This window comes from Tamandua tetradactyla, chromosome 18 (genome assembly GCF_023851605.1).
Source record: "Tamandua tetradactyla isolate mTamTet1 chromosome 18, mTamTet1.pri, whole genome shotgun sequence".
NCBI lineage: Eukaryota > Metazoa > Chordata > Mammalia > Pilosa > Myrmecophagidae > Tamandua > Tamandua tetradactyla.
Genome location: NC_135344.1, coordinates 60,621,264 through 60,632,113, shown reverse-complemented (window position 1 = coordinate 60,632,113; position 10,850 = coordinate 60,621,264). Strand labels below are relative to the sequence as shown.

Below are 10,850 nucleotides of genomic sequence, written 5' to 3'. Positions count from 1 at the left end.
AAGTTCAATTATTTGGTCAAATTAGTTGAAGCTGCTGCTGCTTTTCCAATATCAATCTATACAAATATATTACTATATCCTTGCGGTCTCCAGAATACATCAGGATTTTTGTGCATCCCTTCTACCTGGAAAGCCTTCCACCACTGTGACCCTGATAGGTAAATTACTTAAACTGCTTGGAAGTCTTCTTCAAGAAATTTCACATTATTTCATTCTTTCAACGCTTTTGGGCACAGTAAGAATCATTCTCATTTTCCAGTTGGGAAAATAAGACTTGTCAGGAAATAAGCAGATATTAAGAGATAGGGCCAGAGCTTAAACCTGATTTTATCTCCCACTGTACTGTAAGATTGGGATTATGGTAATATGCCCTTATCAATACTAGAGAACAATCACATTTCGGGGAACATTTCCTGCTTTGGTGCCTTCTGAGATTACAACAAATTTCAAGACCTTCCAATCTACTTTTTTTAAACTATTTGAAAGAATCCACATTTGATGCTGAGAAAGCAAGTATAAACATTTTTGCTAATTCCACCAGAAGTCAATTATGTTCATCTCTCAAGCGTCCGTATCTATTGTAAGGCAAGTAAAAGAATATATGTGCCATAATTACAAAGAAGTACAATTATTAATGAAAGTTTTAAAATATGGATTGATCCATATGACGTGCTACACTCTAACCTTGACTGAGGGAGCCCAGTTTATTTTCATCTCAGTTATGAGACTCAATTTAAATTGCTACCTAATTTAAAAAGCATTTTAGTAACCTCTTAAAATGTGAAGCTATTGAGGTCTATCGCAATGGGGTTTTTTCTGTAGGCCCACATTGTTGGAAATGCCTCAAAGAATAACTATGTGGTTTGGCTTTACTCACAGAACTATTTATTAGATCTGTGGGTAGGAACTACAAGATAGAAGCACTGCTAAAAGTGTGAAAGATCTAATAGTTAATTTTTTAGGTATGGACATATCCCATAGTTATCTACTGTGTGGTAACCTTTAGGAGTGAATAAGATACAAACACATGATAAGAAGTTGTCTCGAAATTGAGAACCTTGAAGATCTACCAGTTCTGATTCTGGAGGCCCTAAAATGAATAATTTGAAGAAATTAGGTTCAAAGAATACTAGGCAGGAAACTTATGAAACATCAATTAGTATGTCCATACACAACTGGAGATGAAAAGAAGGCCAACTAAAAGAATTGTGACAAGACTGTCTAACAGTTGTGGAGCACTTTTTAAAGGGGTTATTGAAGATAAATCTTGCTTTAAGCTTCAGAGGAACTAAGGTGACTTTGATGAGCAGTGGAATGAAACTCAACATGTGCAATACCTTAAATAAAAATTTATTGACTTTAATATTGCCTAATGCTACATGTAACAAACTCTATACTGAAGAAAATTTTTTAAAAAACTGAAGCTTTCTAAAATAAACAGAAAACTTTACTGGGACTACACTACTTTAGGAATATTAATTTTTGGTTAACATTTAGTTATTTTCTCAAAAACATTTTCTAAATTAAAAATAGAACAGCACAGACTACGTTTTATATAAATTCCATTATTCCAAAACAGCATGATGCAGTAACAAGAAAAAATATATATATATTTATAGAGTTCATATCCAGATGACTGGGTTTGGAGTGTTTGGGTCTACTTATCTACTAGTTCGTACATATAATGTTAGTTCACCCACCTTTCAACTTGTTTCATCGGTGGAAAAAAGTTATGTTTTGGTTCAAGGAGAAGATTTGTAGGAAATGTACTTAGCATTTTATCATTGATGACTGCTCTTAGATCCATTTCTATCAGTATTAAATCACTTCCTAAGTTAAAGGAATTTCAGAGTACTATTAATAATTTCAAAAAGTACAATTCCTATGAGGTCTGTATTATTTATGCCTAGTGTTCTGTAATAAAAGTTTAGACAGATATGTACATTGTTGTGAACGAAATACTCCTTACTAGAAAAGTTCATTTAAATCTTCCTTTTTTATTAGTTTATATTTCAAATTCCTTAAAGTTTCTGACCATGTATCACCCAAACCAGGACATTCTCAAGAGTAAAAAGGGACCCTATTAATAAGTAAACCAGAACAACAGACATAAACCAGGACTGTCACTGGTAAATCTCTTACATAAGAGGTCTACTACATTTGGGATAGGAAGCCAATCTATTTCAGCCTCCTTGTATATTATAACCAACAGTGTACAAAAAACAATTCTTACTAAGAATGTGAAGTGAATCAAAACGATTTAATTTCACTATAAATTTATAGTATTTCTGATTATAACTTAAGTAAAACCAAAAAATACTGACCAAATTTTTCTTAAGTCATTATGTTCTTTTAATCGTAAAAAATAACATATATACAAAAAAGCAATAAATTTCAAAGCACTCCACAATAATTAGTTACAGAACAGATTTCAGAGTTTCATCTGGGTTACGCTGCCACAATTTTAGGTTTTTCCTTCTAGCTGCTCCAAGACACTGCAGATTAAAAGAAATATCACAATAATGATTCAGCACTCTTATTCATTTGTTAAATCCTATCTTTTCTGTTATAACTCCACCTTCTTCTCTGAGCTTTCTCCCAATCTTTAGGGGTATTTGGGCTATGCCCATTTTAACTTTTTCATGTTGGAAAGACCTGTCAATAATATGGGATAAGGGGATGGAATCATTTGATGTTCTTGGAGAGGCTGGAGCCACTGGGTTTCAGGACTTACCTGGCATAGAAATTGATCTGGAGGTTATAGGTTTCTGGAAAGTAAGAAATGAATTACAAACACAAAATATTTTGGAAATGTAACTAACAAAGTGTCTTTAACCCAGACTAATATATGGATTAGGAAAAGCAAAAAGCCAGCATTTAAAACATGGTCTTTTTTTTTTTCAAGCATGGTTAGAATAGGGTAAAATTTAACAAAGTTAGCCAGTGTGTTTGAAGATGTATTTGTAGATACACATATATACATTAAAGATCATAGCTATTTTCCAGCTGTGAATAAATTCATCACAGATAGAAACATTACCATTTAAGACATGAATCATTATTTATTTGAAGACGACAAAGCAATGAATATTAGCATGCTTGCTCTTGTGAACCTGTGGAGGAATGCTAATTATTAGGCACCAAATGTCAATGACTTATTCTTACAGTTTGATCAGCCTGCGATTATTTAAACCCAGGCTGCTATCAATAAACTATGTACAACCTTCTATCAAGAATAAAGGAATAAAAAAAAAAAAAGAATAAAGGGATAGTTATACATCGGGCAAATTATATATTAAAAACTGCCCATTACTGACATGAAATGAAGTACCATGTGAAAGATGTTTAAAAATAAACAAAATCTATTTTAACAGTTTATAAAGTGGAAAGACAAAGGTATTAGTCCAATGTAACTACAGTGAATATCAAATAAATAAAGCTTGGAAGAGGGCCAGAATACATAAGGCTAATTTTTTTCATTGAAAGCAAGTGTTCTAGTTTGCTAGCTGCCGGAATGCAACACACCAGAGACAGACTGGCTTTCAACAAAAGGGGATTTATTCTGTTAGTTCTTCAGAGGAAAGGCAGCTAACTTTCATCTGAGGTTCTTTCTTACGTGGGAAGGCTCAGGGTAATCTCTGCTGGCCTTCTCTCCAGGCCTCTGGGTTCCAACAACTTTCCTGGAAAGGGTGATTCCTTTCTGCACCTCCAAAGGCCTGGGCAGAGCTGCGAGTGCTAAAAGGAGGAATGCCGAGCTGCTTGGGCTGTGCTACATTGAGCTCTCTCATTTAAGCACCAGCCAATTAAGTCAAACGTCATTCATTGCAGCAAGCACGCCTCCTAGCTGGCTGCAGATGTAATTAGCAACTGATGAAGTTCACATGCCATTGGCTCATGTCTGCAGCAACAAAACTAGGTGCCTTCACCTGGCCAAGTTGACAACTGAATCTAACTACCACAGCAAGGTATTCTCTCTTTAATGTCCATTAAAAGCACTTTAATGACTGTCACAATAAAACTGTTCTGGAGACTCTCCATGAATATTAACTATATCTTAAAAAATTATAAAATGGCTAAATCTAATTGGAATCTTGGCACCCTGAACTCAAATCATAAAGAAGATATTTTGGTATTTGGGGCAAGATCACTAATATATATTCTCACCCACAAATATTTAGTAATTACTGCAAATAATTTTTTAAAAATTAAATTCCACACATTTAAGTTAACACAAATGTTAACAGTTAACATAATTTTCTTTTGTCTTAAAGCTCCTCCTCCTTCTTATCATTCAAACAGCCTTTTGCCTTATTCTTAATATAGTTCTGACTGCAGGTATATAGCTCACCCCAGTTTACCAGTATTACGTAAATTACGTGTTCATGTTAGAGGTCCTAGAAAGTATTATGTGAATAATTATAATGGGTTTAATCATTTAATTTTTCTTTTTTGGCCTAGATAATCACTGATGGGGTTGGGTTGAGGTGGGGAGCGGGAGAGATAGGAAATGCCCAGCACAAACAGTGAAAATTAACTAGACTAGAATCTGTATCCTTGTCCCAAATCTATCATGTTTCTCTAGGTAAATCATTTAACCTCATTTGTTCATTCAACATTCAAATGTTTATTATATTGCTAGACTTGTGCTATCCAATACAGTAGCCACTAGCCATAAGTGGCTTTTAGTATTTACAATGTGGCTAGTCCAAATCGACATGTACTATAAAGGTAAAATACATGCTGGATTTTGGAAACTTAGTATGAAGAAAAAAAAGGAAGTCTTATTAATAAATTTTTAATTGTTACATGTTGAAATGATAATATCTTGGATAAATTGGGTTAAAAAGAACATATTAAGTTAATTTCATCTGCTTCTTTTTATTTTTAAAATGTAGCTACTAGAAACTTTTAAATTATATAAATTTTGCTCTATTGGATAGCTCTATGCTTAGACTCTCTGGTAAGAACTAGAAATATTGAAAAGAATAAAGAAAGCACAGCTTCTGACATCAAGGAGCCCACAGGCAGTTGAGGAAGATAAAAACATACAAGAATAACTAAAATATTAGGGCATTAAATGCAATAATAAAGGTATGTGTAGTGGTATGGAAGAAGGAGGAGGGCCATATGTGGGAGTAGAAGAGTCTAGGAAGAGGGGTAAAAGAGTTGTCAGTCTTCTAGAAGCAATACTACATAAGCTTAGTCTTAAAGGATAAGTAGAAAGGTGAAATGTAAAGGATGGAGGTGGAAGTAATTCCAAGAGAAAAGGACCGTATGAGCCAAGACAAAGAAATAGAAGAGGGGAAGAGACAGGAACAAAAGTAGTTTTCTGTTGATAGAGGGAAAGAATGAAGTGTGAGGTAGAGTACACAAGGCTAAAAAAGGTTTCTGCAACATTTTACAGGGATTAGGCATTTAACCTTTAGGCAACAGAGAATCACTGAAGCGTTTTAAGCAGGGGAGTGCCAAGATCAGAAATATTGGTTTCAATCTCTAGTGGCTCTGTAGAGAGACTGGATTAAAGTGAACAAGATTGGAGGCAGGGATGCTACAGTATAGGTAAGAAACACTGGGGCCTCAACTAGGGCAATATGAATAAGGAAAGTATCAATTCAAAATTATATTTAGGAGATAACGTCAGTAGAATACAGTGATTAACTTGTCCTGACTCCATAGAAATAAATTTGGATTTTAGTCTAAGATGACAAGAAGAACTTGGAATGTTCTGAGCAGGGGAACGTCATGTTCTAAAGTTTAAGGGATCACTTTCAACGCTGCCAGAGAGTACACTATTTGGGGAAAACAGTGGAAGCAGAGAGTTGACCGAAAAAATACGAGGTTGCTGCTGTTAAAGAGGTTTGAGATGACTGTGGCTTGGACCAGAGGCAAAGATGGTGATAAGAAACAAGTGGATTCAGGCTGTATTATCTGCAAAATAGTATTGCCTAATTCACAGGGTTGAGAAAGGAAAAGGGAAGTTTAGGAAGATCACATCTGTTGAGCCCTACCTGTTGTCTTGTTTAACCAGAAGGTTGGATTGTCTGCTAAAAGAACACTGTTCAGGAGCTTGAAGAAAATAGTGAAGGTTTGGAAAACACCAAAGGAAATAGGAGAAGAATCTGAACAAATGCTATTTTAAAGATCAACTGATATCTACATGAGGTTTGAAACCAGTAATAAAAGCGTTACCAGTCTAACTTATGTGATTTTCCCTTCATGCTAAGCTACCCAGTTGTAGGAGTTAAGTACAGGTTATAGAATCAACAAAGAATTTCATTTTTAACAGCCTAAGTTAGATGACTTTAAAATCTACATGAGTTCCAAAATTCTACAGTTCTAACAATTTTTAAATCAAGCATCCTAACCAGGGGCCTCAAATGGGTTATAGGTGTGCTGAGACCGTTAAACTCCCTAGCCCTAAGGGTGGAAGTGCTGGGCCTGGGGAAGACCTCTGACCTTTTATCAAAATATGTAATACAAATATTCATTTTCTAAGTATGCCATGATTGAAAAAATTGGGATCATTGTTTAAAGTCATAAACTATAGGAAAACCAATATTACAAAGAGTTCAAAATAATTACTCCTCAGTTTAAGGACGTTTTCTAAGCAAATCTTTGGGTACTTCATAATTTATTCCACCATACGGGTCTTAAAGCTATTTGGGAGGAGTAAATATCTATGGATATTTCTACTGTTAAAGTGACCATTATAAAACTTTAAAAAGATAATCTAGGAATTTTGAAAACACCCAAAGGTTTCCACATATATAAAAAACAGAAATCCATCCAGAGATTTCTCATTCATTCATTTATCCACAAAGTACTGATTTTAGGCAGGCACTGGGTTGGTTTCTGGAGATAAAATGATGAACAAGACACGGTTTTGACCTCAAGAAACAGTATAGTGAAGAGAAATAAATTTAAATAAATGACCATTTAAATAAACCTGTGATAAATGAAAAATGGGGAATCCTGTGCTAAGTCCTACCTGTAAGAGCACCTAATAGGAGAGACCACTGAAACAAGATAAAAGGATGAACAGTAATTAGCTAGGCAAGAGGACGGGCTTGGTCAAGAATTCCAGGTATAGGGAACAGCACGCAAAGGGCCTTTTGCGTAGAAGACTAGCTCTCAAGACTCTAAAAGGCCAATGAGGCTGAAGGCAGAGTATATTTGGAAATGAAGCTGGAGATGCAGTAGAGGCAGTTCAAAGTGACTTTCTTCACAAAGTAACAGGAAGCCACTGAAGGGTTTTAAGCAGCAATAATGACATCAGATTTACTTTCCAAGATCACAGTAGATGTAATGATCTCAAAGTGGACACAATCTTAGGTGAGAGAAGGAGTTAATATTAAATTTCTATTCTATTTTTCTTATCCTCTAAAAATATGTTATAATATTCAGTCTATTAGCTCACAAGTACTAATAATGGCTACCATTTATTGAGCTTATACTATGTTTATGGGCACTACTAAGCGGTTTTACATACATCAACTCAGTAAATCTTCATAATCTTGTGAGGTTGGTACTATTATTATCCTCTTCTAATAAGTAGGAAAAATGAGACACAGAGGAATGAGGTAACTAGCCCAGGGCCACTCCGGAAGTACTGGAGCCAGGATTCAAATCCAAGAGCTCTGACTGGCAGAGACTGTGACTCAGACTATATACCATCTTTCAGCAATGCATGCGTGAAATTTTTTTTTTCCCTGCATGGGCAGGCACCGGGAACCAAACCCATGTCTCTGGCATGGCAGGCGAGAATTCTGCCTTCTGGGCCACCATGGCCCGCACCATTTGTGCAATTTTAAATTATATATACATATATGAATTGGGAATAGATGCTGACAAATTTTTCTGAACATCACTGAAAAGAAAAGTTTAGGTAGGGTAGTTAGTTGGGTAGAACAGCAAAAGACTAGGTAAGAGATCATGGTATCTTGAATTATCGTGGTGATGGAGAGAAGTGCATGGATTTGGGAGATATTTGGTAAGTACAATTAGCAGGACTTGGTGATGGACTGGGCAGAATAAGGAGGTTAAGGCAGTAAAAGGTGTCAAGGCTGAGTCTTTGGATTCTGACTTTCATAAATGGGCTGGACAGTGGAGCCATTGGCAGAGGACAGAGGAACAGGTTAGGTCATTCCCCTATGATGGTTTTCCTTTGGACCACAAATACAGCCTTCTGTCCATATGCTGTTATCTGACAAACTGGTTATAGACTTTTTCCATTTATTACAAAAACGCCCCAATTCCACCATAAACATTTATACAAGCTTCACTGCCCATTATTCCTCCTATGTGGCCTTGAAAAATAGCATAGGGAATTTTTTCATTCATTAAAAGTGTTATGAATTAAGTCATAAAATTTAGAAGTGAATAAATGATGGTTCCCATAACAAGGTAATGAAGGTTCACCAACACATTTTAAAAATACCAAGTATGGCAGTGCCAGAATGGTGCGTCATGTCCCATTACAATGTCCAATTTCAAGGAGAAAGTTGTTACTCATCTCTTAAGAGCTAGGATGAGCAGAAAAATTAATTTTACACTTTCTATTTATTATTTTCTAAACATTACTTAGAAAACAAGTTTACAATACTACTCTGACCATTTCCCATGCTTAGAAGTATTACAGAAAAGTACTGGAGTAGTTTTTAAAATGTTGTGATTCTAGTTCACCGTCTGTTTTCTTCAGTTTCATTTGTAAAATTCCTAATGGTCCAAAACCGCTTCTGTTAGAAAGCATGATAAAGAGTAAAACATACCATCAGCTTGAATATCATAAAGAAGCATCCATAGGAAAAACTGACCTTATTTTAAACATTACCTAACAGCAAGTTGTCCCAACAAATAATGCTGGTCACTTCTGATTCCTTCTCTTTTCAGGTTCGCCAGAAACTTTCAACTTAATCTCAGCAAAATAAGTCTCGTTTTAATATATGGAGTTTTGTCAGGTTATAACATTCAGTTTCCAAACGATAGGCAAAGCTACAACGCAGAAACTACGGATTGATCCGTGTCCGTTCCCCATCAGTTCATTCTAACTTTCCGTTTGGTACAGGTCACTCACAGGCTTTCCTCGAAATTTAAGTCAGATACACCATAAGGTACCTTGCACCTAACACCCGGGACTTAAGGCTCTCCTGACAGAACGGCCTGAGTCGTCTCCAGGGAATCTCAAAGACGCTTTGGCGTGGCCCGCCCTTTGAGCCGCTCCCGAAAGCCAGTCCTAGTCCACCTTCACCCGCACACGCTCTGCCTCGTCCCGTGGGTCTGGGGGCGCAGCCAGACTCCACCGCCGGAGGAAGGGGCGTGGCGCTGCGAGAACTCCCGCGCGACGTCGCGCGGCCCCGGGCGGGACGGGTTCGGCCACCGGTGAGCTCAGCCCGCGATCGTCGACTTTCTCCTCAACAAACCGCGGGCTGGGAGTGCCTGTCTGGTGCAAAAAGAGGAAAAAGCAAGCGGCCGTCTCTTCACAGTCCCCGAAGGCGCCCGCCTCCCTACTGGTCTTTCGAAAATTTCGAGGCAGCACTGGGAGCCGTGGGTAAGGGGACGCTTCCTCCCCCTTTCCCCGGTCGTAGCTGCTACTTCCGGTCGAGGGTGGAGCGCGCGCTAAGCGCCGGGGTTTACTCCCGGGGTGCGGGAGCGTGTTGCGGTTCTCCGACTGTGCCCGAGGAGGTAGGCTGGGGCCAAGGTGAAGTCGGCCCACGGGCGCCAGCGGGAGGACGGGCCCTTCCTCTCCAGCTCCCTTGGTCTCCCGCGCGGGCTGAGGAAACGCCTCCCAGCGCCGAGCCCGCCCCGCGCCTGCGCTGACTACGTCCTGCGCCTCCGCGCGCGCTACCCGCGCCAGTCGCACTTGGCAAAAGCCCGCCGGGTGTTTTGGGGGGACCCGTCCGCATAACTCGCGCGGCACCTGAGGACAGGCGGATAGCTAAGGGGCCTGGCATAGGAACCCGGACCTCTGCTTTGCTCAGATGACCCCTCAGATCTCCTGCTCAGTCTGTCTAGGTCTCCTGTGTGATTCGAGGCGCGTCCTTTGCCCCACCTGTGTGAGAATACGTGTGGTGTGACAGGAAACAGATATTTTACTAAGAACCTTCAGCTTGGTGGCTTACACTGCCCGGGGCGGTGTATTAAATTTTACCAAATTATACAGACGTACGAACCCGGATTGCCACTTGGGAGGTAAGGTGGACATTTCTGAGAAGTTAAGGAGCATCGTCCTATGAGTAACGGTTCAGGGCACTAGGAGTGATGCCAGTCAATACTGGACGTTGCATCATAGATTGGGGAGGTTTTCGTGAACCGGAATTTGTAAGTTTAGTATTAAGTGTTTTAATGGTTAAAAAAAAAAGCCACATAGCCCTTTTTTTACTGTCTAAATAGAGAGGGGTTTCTTAAAGGAGAAGTATTTTATACTCGGTTTTAAACTAATACTATGCTGTTCTTTTAACTAGTTAATGAAAAAATTTTCACACACACATACACCTTTTTTGCCACAAAGAGGAATTATTTTGCAGTTATTGGTATCACTTGTTTCAACCCGGACATAGCCATGTAATCCTAGCTGTGACCATGAGGAGGTCGCAAATGTCTGTATTCTCTCTAAAATGAAATTAATAATAATAACTTTTATAAAATTGTTCGGAGGATTAAGTAAAACGGTGAATGTAAAATGGTACAGTCCGTGGCATATAGTAAATAATAAATGGTAACTTTTATTGACGGTAATACAGGCTGATTATTTTTTTAGTGTTAAAAATAGTAGAATACAAGCCTCTTTGGAAACAAAGCTGTGTTAATGCAGTGCATTTAATCTCATTTTAAAAAATTGTAATGGAAAATAT

The 10,850-nt window shown here is 38.1% G+C and overlaps 1 protein-coding gene and 1 non-coding gene across 4 annotated transcripts in view; both read left to right on the top strand.

Annotated features, from left to right (window-relative positions):
* The first annotated feature begins 788 nt into the window (after nt 1-788).
* On the top strand, nt 789-920 carry LOC143662848 (small nucleolar RNA SNORA18). Its single transcript, XR_013165616.1, has one exon. It is a non-coding gene; the product is annotated as a small nucleolar RNA SNORA18 (small nucleolar RNA).
* An 8,424-nt stretch (nt 921-9,344) lies between these two features.
* RBBP8 (RB binding protein 8, endonuclease) overlaps nt 9,345-10,850 on the top strand; it is a 119,327-nt gene continuing 117,821 nt past the window's right edge. The window contains exon 1 of one of the 3 annotated variants that reach the window (XM_077135804.1): nt 9,345-9,547. The gene's annotated coding sequence lies outside the window, so the exon portion shown is untranslated. Of the gene's footprint in view, nt 9,682-9,835; nt 10,189-10,850 lie in introns of those variants that run through there. The other 2 variants (XM_077135806.1, XM_077135805.1) reach the window with 2 other exon arrangements.